This window comes from Sorex fumeus, unplaced genomic scaffold, assembly GCF_029834395.1.
Source record: "Sorex fumeus unplaced genomic scaffold, SorFum_2.1 ptg000122l, whole genome shotgun sequence".
NCBI lineage: Eukaryota > Metazoa > Chordata > Mammalia > Eulipotyphla > Soricidae > Sorex > Sorex fumeus.
The window spans coordinates 36,110,031-36,126,225 of record NW_026606179.1 but is presented as its reverse complement, the minus strand read 5'-3'; the positions used below and the strand labels follow the sequence as shown (position 1 = coordinate 36,126,225).

The following is a 16,195-nucleotide window of genomic DNA, read 5'->3' as shown; positions in this document are numbered from 1 at the left end:
GCCAGCAGGTTCAGGGCACAGTGGACACGCTCGGAGGAGTTCAGAGACAGGCAGAAGCCAGACACTGTACTGGGCCTCAGCAGCCCACCCCGACGGGCAGCGGACGGCATCCTCCTGGCTGCAAAATAAGTCACGGATAAGCCCCAAGGAGTGGGTGATGCAATTAAGACTCAACAGTTCAACAGTGTGAAGTCCAGAAGCCAAGAGAGATGATCCTGAGAAGACACGCTTCGCCTGTGGGAGCCCCAGGTTTGAGCCGCCAACACCACACGGTCTCCTGAGCACTGACCTCCTGCATGGGAGTCAGAAGGAGCCCAAGCGTAACCCTTAGATGGGGCCACCCCCCAATAAAACAAAACAGGGAGTTCTGCCTGTCTGTCTGCCATCTAATGTGTGGAGGAGAGGGGATTAGAAAAAAAAAGAGTGGCCCAAAATGGTGAAGCAGAAAGGTCGAACCTGGGAAAAGTGGGGGTCCGGGCAAGAGATGAGGGTGATGTCACTGGGAAGAGCAGTGGACCCAGTGGGGAAAAGCGTGCAGGTGCACAAGCATCAACAAGTCTCAACAAGGATGCCATGACAACAACGGGCCAAGGACTTGCATCCGACACTCGACAACGCCTTACACCACCCCCTGTCTCACGCCATCTAGTCACTGAGGCCTGGGACCAAACTCTTAAGTCAGACCCCAAATGGCTACGCTGCTCTGCCCTCGGCCCCAGTGGCTCCAGAGAATAAAACTGGGAACGCACCAAAGTCAAGACACAATTGAGAATTGATCTATTAAAGGAGCTGGACTGTTAAATTAAAAACGTTTCAGCGTGCCAAGCCGAAACACAAAGAGATCAGTCTTCTCGAACAATGAAGACCAGTGACGAGGAGACTCCGGTTACACAATCTCCTCCTCTTCACCGTGAGCCACTTCCATGGAATTTTTTTTTTTTAATAGAAAAGACAAACTCTTGAGTAAATGTAATAATTGTTTCGATAATGTGCCCCAACCACCCAAGAAGTTAGAGAAAAAAAAAAAAGGGGAGAAGCTGGAAAATTGGGACTTTTCTATTCTGTGATCGGCAAATAACGGCTGCCTCGAGTCCCAGCTAAGAACACCCAGAGCCAGAGAGGATGCTGTTCCACAGCCTGACACGGATCTGAGAAGCAGGAAAATTACTTTCCAAATAGACACAAATAAGCAAATTAACTAACAAAAACAACCAAGGGCTTGTGAATCAGGCCAAATGACTGAAAGGATGTTCCCATGTTACCCCAAATTGGTGCTTTTTAGAGAAGAGTTTCCTCACAAATGTCCCAAACAGGCGGGCCTCGGGTGATCTCGGTCACCTCAAAAACAGTACTTCTCATTCATTTTTGTTTAATAACAACAACAACAACAAAAAACCCACCATCAATGGATCCAAGTTAAACATCCATTACCAACAAAAAAGCTTCTTAAACTTAAAAAAAAAAAAATCAAGCTCCGGGAATGAGTCCCTCAGCTGAGAACAAGCCCAGAATAGGAGAGAATCTGTTCTCTCCTCTGAATCGCCTCACTCAGGCAGAGTTCCAGAGTAAAGAGGAAATAAGCCTTGAAGATACAACCAATAAAATTCTTATTCCATTCTGAATTCTGACCTATTCAAATCTTCCTAATTGCTCTTGTGCTGCAAGGAATCCACAAGACCGGCACTATTTTCATAGTCCTGCCACTATTTACTTTTTTTTCCCACCGGGCTGACATGAGCACTGCCAGCTCCCAAGGATGGCGGAGAAAGCTGCAGGTGCCCTGGCAAGGCCTAGGCCCGTGGCACCAAACTTAATATTCATCACTGCATTCTTCACCGCCAGGCATTCCAATAAAAAAAGAGAGAGAGACAGAGAGAGAGAGAGACAGACAGAGAGAGAGAGAAAATGGGGAAGGGGGAGGATATTTTCATTTAAGAATGTCCTTAAGGAAGTAGTAATTATTAATTTTATTCAATCTTGAATATTCAGTAGTTGTCTTTTTTCTTTAATTCTGGATAAATATCCAAGTGAAATGATTTTTTTTATTTCCCCAAGACCCCTTAAGTGATAATATTTGAGTTATGGACTCAGCTAAGCCTCTAATCTAGATATAGAATACCACTTTCACTTGAGAAAATGACACACAAAAAATATAGAGTTTATCGGCTTTGGGTGATGGACGGGTATTTTCTCAAAAATTAATGAAGCCTATCACTTCAGCTGATGATACTTACTACAAATGATCAAATTCAAGCTTTCAAACCAAAATTGGGAATTTGGAAAATTCACACCTGGCCTGGCCTAAAACTCCCTCAACAAAGGCTTTTTTCAGAGACAGATGTATTATTAACTTTGATTTTGATACTGTAAATAAAATGCGTCAACTGTGGGAAGCGCTGCGTAAGTCAAACAACTAAAGCACACAGGCTAAAAAGTCATGCAATAAGGAAGAGGTCCACTCGGAGTTCAAGACAGGTCAATAAATACTGGCATGAGGCGTAAAAGTTCGAGGACACGGGTCTGATGAAGTACTATCAAAGAGGATAAATTTAAAAAAAAAGAGAGGATACCCACACTTAATCATTTAAGAAGCCATTGAAAAAAGCTCCCCTTTTCTGTTAAGTGTCTGTGAACGGCTGGATTCTGTTCTTATACTTCATCCAAACAAAACCTTACAACGGAATAAAAAATTACAAAAATGGGAATGAGAAGCTAGCTCCTACGAAGGTAAAAATCAAAGAGAACGGCAACTACGAAAAGCAATCCCATTCTTCCTGCCCATTTTTTTTTTGTATTGGAAATAGCTAGTTTCCCCTAAAAAAAACTTGAACATGTGACGAGGTTTTTGTTGTTGTTGTTTTAAGTATGTTTTCATTCCTGAGTCTAGTTCCTACTACCATAGATATCTACAGATGCAATTCCTGAAAACAGAAGCTGGAGGAGTTGGGGGGTTGGGGGTGAGGGTCCGTCTTTAGCGATGTAAGTATCAAAGAGCTGTGCAGCCAACAAGTTGAGAACTTTGGATTATAGCAAATATATAATAACTGCCTTTTCCCACACCCCCTGCACAAACGCAAAACAGAAAGAAGACAAACTGAATTTCTCTGGTCTCTCTTGTGTGATTTACTTAAGACCCATGGGCCTTGCTAATTTGCATGTCTGATTTACTCAGAATTCTTTCTTCCTCCTCCTCTCTGGCAAGAAACCACAGACGAATTCCATTGCTGTTTCACAACCCGCTCTTAAGCAAACGGGAGAGGAGCGTTCGCTCGCAGCGCCTGGCAAACAGGGCTCAGGGGCTCAACTCTAGGGTTTTCCAGCCAAGGGCCCTTTTCAAATACTAAATCCACAAAACACAGCATTAGCCTGCTCAAAGCAAATAGTTAATTTGTCCTTTCACTAGAAATCAAAAGGACAAAATCACACAGCTCGCCTATTGGCTTCAGCCCTCAAAGTGACCCTCCACCGGTCCCTTTTTCCCAAGCATGTGAATGTCTAAACCAAGAAGAATCAACAAGTCAGTCAATCCATAACAAATATTTATACTGTCTACATGGAGGAGGGAAAAAAAGAGAGAGAGACTACATTGTCATAAAGAAAACTAACCTTACAGGTAATAATAATAATAATATTCAAAAGCCCAAGTAAACAGTGTTATTGAAGTGTGAAGAAAGAAGAGACATAAAGCTTTTACTGATGTGACTAATGGGAAGTATACCTGGGGCAGGGGCAGGGGGGAAGGAAAGTAGAAAATTAAATGCTGGTATAAAGGGGAGGAGGGCTGAAAAACCAGTGAATGCTCAGACGCTTGGGTTAATACTTGATGTCGACGGAAGGGAAATGAGAAACACCGTTGGGACTGTAGGTTGTGCCGGAATGAGGAAAGTCTTCAAAGTCAGGCTTGAACATTCTGGGTTCTATCCTGAATGTGATTAGGAGTCAATGAAGTCTTTCGAGCAGGACAAGGACACAATAGGAACATGCTATTTCATTTTGTTGTTGTTTTTTTTCTTTTTCTTTTTCTATTTTTTTTTTAACATTAATCTGTTAACAATCGGCCGATTGAAAAGAAACCAAGACCAGAGGGTGCTGAGAGGCTAAGAGGTTACTGAGGAAGCCTGGCGGATAAGAACTGGGTCCAAACAGAGATAGACGGTGAGAGAAATGAGAATAAGGGTAGAGAGATCTGGCCCCTAATATTGACCAAAACTGTAAGGAAGAAAATAAACAAATAAATATATCAAGGATGTGCCAGAAACAAATTATAAAAAGGCAAGATCTCTAATGATATATAACCATGTATCTAATGTATATAACAATGTATCTACTGAGGTCTACTGCACCCACTTCTGGGCTGGACCATAAATGAAATACTTGTCTGAAGGTAAAAGATTTGCGATGTTAAACACACTCCTTCCATTCTCCTGAGGTACTTTCCTATGAAGGAGAAGACGAAGGTTTAGGAGCTATATTTCCCAGAGCTTTTATTGTGGCCGAGACTCTTTATAAACCTTAGGTTCTGCCAATTAAATGCTCTTGTGTGCAATTTAGAAGGACAGGCAGAAAATGGAGGCCATCTTCAAGCTGTTTTGACTTTTTCTGCCCACAGTCAGAGAAATCCTGGAAATTCCTACCCTCTATTCATTCCCAGAGCTAACCCGATGCATTTCAAGGTTACCCAATGTGCAATATGATGGTGGTGGTTTTCAAGTCCCTGCGTCAAAGTGACTGGGATGTAGTCTTCAAAGTCAAAAGTTTCAGAGGCCAAAGAGTGGTGGAGCACATTCTTCGCATGCCTAAGGTCCAGGGTTCAATCCCAGGCACTTCAGGGCTGCCTGAACACCATCAGGTATGGCCCTGGTGGCCTTCAGCGTTCCTGGGCCTGAAGCATTGGACAGTCACAGCACAGGACCATGTATCCCAGGAGTGACCACCTATTGCTAGGAGCACTGCTGGGAAACCTCCCACCCCACGCCCTCCCAAAGTGATGAGTTCTAATAGACCCAATACTTCCTACTCCAGCAGCAGCCCACCTGGGGAGCCAGCCCATTTCCATGGTCTTCCCACTGTCTATATAAGACTCTCTTTCCTTATCTCACAAAGCTCGTTTCCTGCAGCGAAACCCAGACATACAAGTAGGTTTAAATAAAGGCCGCGCTGCCAAGTGAAAATATTTGATATAGCTAAAAGCAGAGAACTAAAACAGAATTGAAGCCAGACCAGAGGGGCATGAAAATAAGTAGGGCCTTCGCAAATGCTGCCCTCACAGATCCCAGACGTGTTAATCCGACCTCTAAATCCCCACAACCCATTCTGGAATCAACAAAGAAAAGCCTCTTGCTTTCTGAAGTAATTGCATCAGCATCTTATATTTGATCTGGAAGACGGGTACTTTGTAGCCTTCTCACTTCATTTTTACCTGGCCTAAGAGACCAAAAGGGGTAGGATATTGTACTCTCTCTTTTAAGAAATGAAAGTTCCAGGGGCCAGAGAGATACCACAGCAGGTAGAGCGTTTGCCAGCACACACACGACCAACCCGGGTTTGATCCCCGGCACTCCATATGGTCCGCCAAGCACCGCCAGGAGTAATTTCTGAGCAAAGAGCCAGGAGTAACCCCTGTGCAACGCCAAGTGAGGTCCCAAAGCCAAAACTAAAATAAAACGAGAGTTCCAAGGCACCAAGAAGGTAAACAATTGACTCCAGGTCATAGAGGCTGGGTTAGTGGCCACACTAAAGTATTTCCTGCTTTACACCTATTTTTCTTCTACTTGGTCCTCTGTCAGTTCACTCTAACTATGTTCAAAAATAAACATTAAAATTGTTGGTGGAGAAATATTAGGAGCTTAAGAGGACTTGTAAAACCACAAGGAATTAAATGGGACCAAATACAACTGTGGAAAGAAATATAAAAATTCCGTGTGCACTTCTCTCCTCTAATGTGAATTTGAAATGCGGTGCCCGTGGCCGGCCCACGGTTCCCATGGCAGTCCGAGTGGCGGGTGTCATCGAACCATCCGGACAGCTACTCATTTATTTTTCTATCATTCTAGGAGTTGGAAAATTAACAGTGTTTTGTTTACAAACCTTCCCTGGGCCATTACATAAAAGCTCAAATATGTTTATATTACACACAGGTCTGGTTTGAAGACGCTCAGAGGCAGGTTAATATAAACCTGTGCCCCACAAATGTGCAGAAAGCAGCCCTCTCAGACAGAGGTTACGCGCTGACCTTCCCAACTTTCCACAGAATGTACAGTCCATCACGTACAAGAACGCAGGGAAGATGCGAGGTTGTTGGTAAGTACCACTGTTAGTGAAAAAATTCTGCTAATTATTACACCAAATAAGCATAGTTAACAGGCCATGGCCACAAGAGGGGCATGTTTCGGGGCATTAAATAGTGCCTGGGGTGGAGATGAATATATTACACTATGCCCTTTACCAATAAAACAATTTCCCTGACACCTAGAAATCCACTCAGCTGAAGCCGGCTGTGCAGACTGGTGCTGCAGTGCCACCTAGCGGCGGGCACCGCGCAGCCTGCAGGCCGACCGTGCTGTTTTTTCTGCCTAAGCTTTTGGAAGCTGGAAAGAGGAACTGGGGAATAGAAGAAACGGAATTATGAGAGCTCTCCCTCCCCCTCCCCAACTCCCCCTCCCCCGCCCGCCTCTCAACATTTCTACATAACCACAAAATAGTTATGTTCGCAGTATCAACTCCTCTGGCGCCAAATCGAAAGTTCAAATTAATCACTTTCCAGAAATGCATTTTCTTGTTGCCAAACTACCTTCTGTCACAAAAGCTCGCTGAAATTAAACCTTAAGAATGTCCCGAGGTAGGAAAAGACAACAGAGAGGTGGTAGATCAGAACTAAAGGATTTCTGTCTATAAGGAAATTTGCCAATTTTATGTGGTATCTTTGCACAATGCTAAGTGGCTAAAATAAAAGGGTCAAAAAACTTAATCTATATACCAAGAACTCTCTGACAATCAAGGCTTATTTAGCCTTAACTGAAGCTCCACTTCGTCCTTGAACCAAAAACTGGCCTATCCCCACAGAGACTGTTTCCGGGTAGCTGATGCCTAACTTTGCCTTAGGTATACTGGGCTTTCCACTGAGATATGGTTTATTCCCCAAACTGCACCAAGTCCCGCAGGAATCCCTGTCTTTCTCATGCTAATAAAGTGGTGAAAAGAAATCTGGCCTACACTGTTCCAGACACAGCAATGAACAAAAGCAAACTCACTGCCTCCTGGAGTCTACATCCTCCTCGGAGAAGATGTTCAAAACACAAACAAGAAAACATATTGTTTTGTCAGACTGATAGTAAGTGACACTGAGAAAAACAGAACGAGGGAAAGAAATAGGAAGGCCAGTAGGAAGTGAGACAGAGTGCTATTTCAGGGAAATCAGAAAGTCTCCCGAGAATATGTCATTTTAAAGGAATGAGGGTTGATGGCTGAGGGAAGAGGTGCTAAAATCTGAGAACAGCAAGTGCAAAGGTCCTGAGGCAGGAAGCACTTGCCTCATTTGAGGAATAGAATGAAGACCAGTAGGAGGGTAGACAGAGGGAAGAGGGGGTCCAAGGGAGAGATGGCTCAATGGACACTCTTTGCATGCAGGAAACCGAGGTTCAACCCCAGGCAACACATGGTCCCTCAAGCACAAAGACGAGAGTAGTCCCAAGCGAGACGGAAACCCAAAGCCAAAAGAAAAAAAGAACAGAAGAAAGAAGTAAAACACTAAGGTAAGAGAAATCAGAAGAGGTATGGCACAGGGTGGGGCAAGGGAAGGAGAGCAGAAGAGACAGAAAGTCAAGTTTTTTTGTCTGTTTGTTTGTTTTTTCTTTTGGGGTCACACCCGGCGATGCACAGGAGTTACTCCTGGCTCTGCACTCAGGAATTACCCCCGGCGGTGCTCAGGGGACCATATGGGATGCTGGGAATCGAACCTGGGTCGGCTGCGTGCAAGGCAAACGCCCTACCCGCTGTGCTATCTCTCCAGCCCCGAAAGTCAAGTCAAGTCTTTATGTAGCTTTGAGATATGATTCACATACCACACAATCAGCCCTTTTTATCTTTTCCAATTGGTGTTGTTTGTTTGGGTGTCACACTCAACTGTGTCCAGGAATCACTCCTGCAGTGCTCAAAGGCTGAACCCAGGTCAGCTGTGTGCGAGGCGAGTGCCCTATCGTCTGAACACTCTCTCTCTCTCACTCTCTCTCTCTCTCTGAACTCTGCACCCCCCCATACATAATTTACCCTTTGAAAGTACACAGTCCAAAATGCAGATCCACAGAATTATGTAACTGTCACTATGACTTAATTTTCACAACATTTTCATTTTATCAAGAAGAAACCCATAACCATCGGCAGTCGCTCGCGCCTTTGCCCTCGGCCCCTGCCAACCACTAATCTACTCACTTTCTGTCTCTGCAGACTTGCTTGTTCTGGATATGAAGTCATATCATATTTGGCATTTTATCACTGGTTTTTCTCCCTTAACATGTTTTCAAAAATTCATCCACTCTGAAGCATGTAGCAATACTTCACCCCTTTTTTATTACCAAATAACATTCCGGTGTGTAGCAATATTTCACCCCTTTTTATTACCAAATAACATATATTTTGATTATCCACTCATCATCTGAAGGACATTTGGGTTTATTTCTTCTTGGAGGCTACTATGAAGAATGCTGCCATGAACATGCATGTACAAGGTCTTTGGGATTTTGGTTCTGGGGGACCCCAATCTGTGCTCAGAGGCGCAGAGACCACTCCTGGAGATACATTTGACCCGTAGGGATGGATGACTCAGTGCTAGGGAGCTCTTGGGACTATGCCCAGCAGTGCTGGGCAGGGGTGAATCCAACTCAGGGCCTGGAGCATGCAAGACATGCACTTCATCCCTAAGATATCTCCCCAGCCCCTCATGTACAAGTTTTAGGTCGACATAAGTTTCCATTCATCTTGGATAACTAGGAATAGAATTAGTGTGTTATCAATAACTCTAATAATTTAGAATTTTAAGGAATCTGAAGGTTTCTGGCTTGAGGAATGGCAAGGGTGACAATGCCACAGGCTGAGCGGAAGGGTTACGAGATCTTCAATACCAGTTCCCGGTCTACTCCTTCCTGCTGTGCAGAAACCTACCCTTTCAGGTGTCATGGAAATGTCTGATCAGAAGCAAATGAAATGTTTCTTCTGTTGTCAAGGTCCTTCAGGGAAGTCTATGCAAGGGTCTCGACTCATATCAAAGGCACCTCAGAGCCATTCTGGGTATCTGATTTTGAACACAGTCAAACTACAATGGGCAGGATTTGGGGTAGGGAAAAAACAAACAGAACAATCAGAGGTCACTATAAGATAAGATCCGTCATAAGAAAAGCCACATCTCCCAAATGCCCATGCAGATCTCTCTCTCTCTCTCTCTCTCTCTCTCTCTCTCTCTCTCTCTCTCTCTCTCTCTCTCTCTCTCTCCCCCCAAACCCCCACCTTTGGAGAATAGGATGAGTCAAGAAAAAGAAAACCATGATGCAAGAATCCGGGGTGCAATCAAACCCAGCCTTCAAAGGTGATGATGGAAATAAAGAAACATTTCTTTATGTTCAGCTTAATTTCTGATCTTAAGTCTCACAGCAACAAATTATTTTATTAGACACCAGGAGGGAAGTGATGTGGCAGGAACCTAAGAGAGAAGAGGAAAAAATATCTCGAGCTCAAAATGCAAAATGTATCTAACTGTCCTCATCACACACCTTTTCTACATGTCAGCACAATTTTAGTCTCAAAAAGAGCAAAAGACTCAGAAACAGAACTGTTTGTAAAAGACCTCTATAACCATCATGACTGTTACTTTTGTGGTCCCTCATTTTACAACAGAATAAACAAACCAATAAACCACCATTTCGCTTTGAAAGGTTACTGTGACATAGAAAATTACGAATACATTTATGTCATTTTTAATTTGAATGTACTGACTTTCAGGAACCACGTGCAATTGACTATAATTCTCAGACATCCCGGTAAATGGTTGAGAAATTAAAAAGCTAACTTCCAAATGATTTCAAATGTTAACACTCAAGCACGCGCTAGGTGAGACCCTCATGTTTCTCTCTTACATGGAGAGAGATAACATTATGCTTCTGAAACATTTCATCAGTGCATCGTTTTCACCACTCCGTTGTATGATATTTGGAATCTGGAGTCCTCCGTTGTGAGAACTGAAAATCCAAAGACTGTCGCCGCCAGTGCCGGCTGCTGAGTTCCGGCCGACGGAATGTGAACACGGAGATGTGATGAGTGCCACTTCCAGGTTTGGCCCATAAAAAAAAAAACAGACATCTGCTGGCCTGTTCTTCCCCCTTCTGACTGGCTAGAGTGCTGATAACCTAATATGACCTTCCCAGCAATGCAGAAAGATGGAAGAAACGCCTGCAACTTGTATCTCTAAACGAACACAAGGAAAAGTCAGCCCACAGACCTGTTTGACCCTCTCAATACTGTGACCGGAGCAAGAAATACTTTTTACTAGGCTCAAGCCTTACGGGGAGCTTTGACCTAGTGGGAAATCCCAAAATCTGTGGGAGATTGATGAGCTGGGAGCCCCCCTTCCCTCAATATACACCCACAGTACAAGACACAATGCCTGTAGTATCTCCAAGATAAATGGCCCTGATTAATGATTTATACCATCATCTTTTTTATTTGTACAATTACTAACCCCTAATAAGAACAATAGCCCACATTTGTAGAGCGGTTACTCTGAACTGGGTTCGGTTCTAAATGCTTCATATAAATTAATTCACCCGATCCTAACAACCCTTGATGGTAGTTACTGTAATTATCCTCACTAGGCAGATGGTGAAACTGAGGTACAGAGAAATTAGGCAACCAGCTCCAAGTTACACAACAAGGAGGTGACGGGTCCAGGCCCCAAGCACAGTTGGTCCGGAGCTGGAGCCCATTAATTTAATAGTATGCTAAAAACTTTGGAGTTCAAACTGGCTTAACGTTCTTCTGTTCTTCTCTCCCATTAAAGGGCCAAGATAAACAGACCACTTCCCCAGGTTTGTCAGACACACGGTTATCACTGAACCTTACAGAGAATTTCAGATAACTCAGAGCAGTCGGTTATGATTTGCTCCAAATCTTAACTTCAAACGAGCAGCCACTGCAGATGTGGGTTCGACGCGTCCTGAAAGCCCGTGGAATTACAGACCCGTCTTCACGAAAATGCAAATGCCTCTGAGAGCAGCTAATAAGTAAATCTGTACTTTTCCAAAGAAGCAAGGATTAACTTCGTTGTGGGTTAAATTAGCTGAACATCAGGAAAAAGACGTCCAAAATAAACAGCCCTGTCCTGGTGGTAGACGGGGGTGATGTGACCGAAAGCGCACTTGAGGAGGAATTCCAAGTGTGGTGGTGAACAGTTTCCCGATTCAAAGTAAACAAAGAAACAAGGCAAGTTCTGACAGGGACAAGACATTTGAGATCATGAAAAAGCAGCAGCCTCGCCAGCAGGCCACAAGTCTAGATTAAATGCATATTTCAGATGATTCACAAACCACCTCCAAAATGACTCTGCTCAGGAGCCAAATGGAGGCCACTGCTCCATGCACAACGCGGCCTGGCCTTGCCACCGCAGTCCCGGGACACAGCAGTCCCTTGAGTCAGGACCGGAGAAGCGAAAAGAAACTTAAGAGCCCCTTGGTGTCCTCTTCTGCAAAACAGTTCATCTTCTACCTCTAAAAGAAGACACATCTCCACTTCCCGGCGCTCGTCTCCCCCAAGACAGAACGGACCAGCACTCACAACCCTGGCCAAGTGCCACTTACCTACACTGTCTAGGGTGCAGCACGAGGCAGATCTCTTCTAATTGCCAAGGATTTCAAGTCTGAGCTCTGTCTGGCAGCTAATGAGAAACACAGGCCAACGCATAATGGTCAAAATCAACGTGGCCCCGTTTGAGAGTAACCATGTGCAAGATTAAAGGATGCCCCGGACATCAACCATTTCAGAAAATATATAATACTCTATGATATTAGGAGTGTGAAAGGAAAGCCCAACTGTTGGAAACATCCATCAGTGAGCCTCAACATTGAACCCGGGGCTCACACCTTCCCGGATACTATGGATGACAGAGAAGGCGTCTGCAGCGATTACCACAGCAGCTAATAATAGCTGACATCAGTTAAGCACTCAGCTATGTGTGAGGCACCCTTCTAAGTGTCTTGGCCTGTATTAGCTCATTTAATCCTGACATCAACCCAGCCAGTATTTCCAGACGTGGGGAAATAAACACAAGAGTCTTGTGAGAGTAGAAAAGTCAAAACATGCAACCTGACCCTCATGCGGGAGGACCTCTATGGCTCCTTTAAAGTGCTTTTAGGCCAATAAACGACTTGTCTGTGGGTGGTTATTAAATTGTTCAAAATACTCTCAAAATCTGCCACATTACAGTCAAACCTAACCTGCAAGGACAAGAACGTGGAATAGGGACCACGCTAACCTCATGGATATAACTTCCTCTGATGTAGCAGAAAACGTGAAGTCCTCCAGGGGCTCAATCATGGCCCCTTGGGCAAGAAAGATGGTTCAATGGGCTGGAACACCCACACTGATCAGGGTTCAATCCCCAGCTCAAACAGGGAACCTCCCATGCGCCATGCCAGGAGCACCAACGAGTATGGCCCCCAAACCAAAAGAAGAAAACCAAACTGAAGCACTCCATGGGCTTAATAATGGCCCTTGTGTCTGGGAGATAGCTCGCAAGGGCTCTGCGCTATGTTAGGGCCCCAGGTTAGATAGCTAGCACACAAGGTTCCCCCCACCGTCCCACACCCGAGGTGTGGCCCAAAAATACCAAGGAAGGTGGGGGGGGAGGAGCGGGGAGGCATCTCTAAGAGAGATATCATTATTTTCATCTAAAAAATAAATTCATATGTATCTGGAGTAGTACAGCGAGTAGGCCGTTTTCCTTGCTCGTGGCCGATCTGGGTTCAATTCCCAGCATCCCATATGGTCCCCCAAGCACCCCAGGAATAATTCCTGAGTGCAAAGCCAGGAGTAACCCCTGTGCATCACCAGGCGTGACCCAAAAAGCAAAAAAAATAGTGGGGGGGGGGGGAGGCAGGGGAAGGGAGGGGATCCGGATTATGGCATCTTAATAGGAAATTTGACAACAAAAGATTCAACATCAACCCCACTGCTACCGATAAGAAAACAATTTGAAGCAATGTCCAAAAATTAGTCTTCACGTTTACTAAATAACAAAGAAGTTTCACTCGCTCCCATCTTTTAAGGTCAGATTAAGGTAATAGACAGACTGGATTGAGCCATCCATCAGGTAAAATAAATGCTTCTGGACAGTGCCCAGACTAAACAGGGCCAAGAATGACTAAGAAAAACACCGCTTCTAACAGCGGAGGTCAGCGCAGAGGCCCAGGCCAGTGGGGAGATGCCCCGTAGCCGGAGGTCTAGCAGGCAATCCTGCAAATTCTCCTCAGACGCTTAATCAATATCATGCCTTAGGACCTGAAAGGCGACTATAAAATCAATACTACCTTTATTTTAAGTACCGGGAGGAACAATGAGATTATCTTGCTCCTTACAAGTCTTCAGTGGAAAATCTCCCTCCTGGTACGGGCCATCCTCTGGTTTGGCCTGGGAGGAAGGCACTTGGAGAGGGCTTGGCGACAGTGAGGCACACGAATGGGTGACAGGAGAAGGGAAAGGAAGGGTGACACTTGCGCTCCGGAAAACTGGGCCCTTGAGCTCCAGAGAGCTCATGACGACAGCCCAAGAAACGGCGATGCGTGAAGAATCGGGTGCTTGGAGGCTTAAATCTGTGCCGGGTGCGTAACCTTCTGGGAAACGGACGCCTCCAGCCCCTGCAGCCTACCTGAGGGCTCCTGTGAAGACAGACGGGTCCCACAAGGAGAACGCTTTCTTTCACAGAACTGCTTCTTCTTCAGTTCCAATCTCAGTGCACGGTCACAGTCCAGCCCACCACACTAAACCCTTCCATTCAGCTTAGAATTTTCCTTTCAGTCCTTTTTTCTTTCCATGTTTAATTTGGAGGTTGGAAGGGAGGGAGGAGTTGGGGGTGGGGGAGGGGCATACCCAGAGGTGCATAGGGGCAACTACTATCTCTGTGCTCAGGGATCGCGCCTAGCAGTTCTCTGCATCGCTAGGGATGGGACCTCGGTGAACCTTGTTCAAGGTGAGTGCCTTGACCCCTGGACGATATATCTCTCTGACTCCTGCTCTTTTGTTTCAGAAGTCCTGATTCACTCAGTCCACCTGCAAATCCTGTCCCTTCTGCCTTCTTAAGTCCTTTCCCTACCCTCCACCTCCAGAGCCACCAGCTGGCCCCAGCCGTTAGCATAGCCCTCCTGCTTTTTCTTCCTAATTCTACTCTGGCCCTTCACTATTTCTCACACAGCAGTCAAAGGAAACTATAAAATGCAAATACAATTGGGTCACTACACATACACACGCGCACACAAACAGACATACACCACAAGTACACACACACACACACACACACACACACACAGCCATCTTCAAGCCCTCTGGTGGGTTTCCAACAGGCTTAAGATAAAACCTAAGTTTCCGTCAATCTAAAGGGTCTAGTGAGGTCTGCCCTCATTCCTTCTCTGCCTCTCTCAGTTCTGGCTACTGACCTTCTATGTTCCTCCTACACGCAAAAACGATAACCACCCCTGGAGTCTTGTGCTGTGGCTGGAATACACATCATCATCCTTCGGACCAAAAAATAGACACCACTCAGGTCATGCCATCTTAGAGAGTCCCCCCCCCCCTTCAGTCATTCTTGTGCCATACTGTGTATCAGTACTAGATGTGGCCTTATGTACTTATCGTCTCAAATACTATTTGCTTGTTCGTTAACTTGCTTCCACTGATTAAATGCTAACATCAATGTTAGAAGGAACCTTGCTTCGTTTGTCTTCACTGCACTAATAGAGCATAGCACTGAGCATACAATAGGCCTCTGTTGCAATTTGCTGAACGAATATCTGGGTAGGACCTAGAAATCTGGGACTGATACTAATCGGGCTAAAAAAAAAAATCAGCAATATATTCGCCTTCATGGTATTATGGTTGCTGACAGAATTCAAGAACAGATAAACCTCTGATATGCCCTAGACCAGATCAAACATTTCTAACCTCTCGCATTTGAAGAGTGAGATGCTCAAGAAGATGGCAGAAAAAAAAAATTTTCTCAACTTTACATAGGCTCTTGACTCCAATTTTGAGGAGCGAATAAAGACAAATAAGCTCAAATGAGATCTCAAATCACCAATATCACATTTGCCTCTCCAATTCATCAATCTAATCTGTCTCATTTCCCACCTTTCTCTCTCTCTGTCTGTCTCTGTCTCTGTTTCTCTCTATCTTACACACACACACACACACACACACACACACACACACACACACACTCACTCACAGTCTTCTCACCATCTCACATAGTTGTCCACAGGCCTCAAATACCCTTCTGGTTCACTGCTTCCCTCCTTCCATCAATCAAAAGCTTCTAAAAGTCTCATTTCCTAGAGAAAGCCTTTTGGGGCCAAGTGAAGAGGAAGGAGAAAGGAGTTAAGTTATGGAGTGCCTCCCACATGCTGGGCACTGCACTGAATGCTTACAAGCTTTTTTTTTTTTTTAACTGAGAACTAAATTATCATTTGCTCCATTTTCAGAGATGAGAAAACTGAGTCTCAGGTCAGTGACTTCCCAGAAGTCAAACAAGTAAATGACAGAGGCAAGATTTAAATCCACATCATTCAAACTCTAAAATTCCAATTCCTTCCAAGCCATCATTCAGCAACTATAAACATGCCAATATTATCTCACTTCTACTGTTTCAATTTGGGGATTAATACACTCTTTCACAAACAGATCTATATCACGTTTCGCTGATACCCAGTCTGAGACTATGAACTTCTTTGTATGAAATGGGTTCCCACATTGCAAACAGGTCCCTTGCAAAAACTCTTCTACATACAAAGTATTACAACAGAAAAGAATTTTTCTTTATTACTACAGGAAACCCTTCCTTCTACTACCACAAAAAGCTGAGTGAAAAACACTACCTTAAAATGTCTCCTGAATACAAGATGGTCTTTTAGTAAATCATGAACAAAATTAAGTGTAATCAATTAAA

At 44.5% G+C, this 16,195-nt stretch overlaps 1 protein-coding gene across 1 annotated transcript in view; it reads right to left on the bottom strand.

Annotated features, from left to right (window-relative positions):
• FTO (FTO alpha-ketoglutarate dependent dioxygenase) overlaps window positions 1-16,195 on the bottom strand; it is a 414,772-nt gene that overhangs the window by 337,409 nt on the left and 61,168 nt on the right. The gene's annotated exons all lie outside the window — the stretch shown is intronic.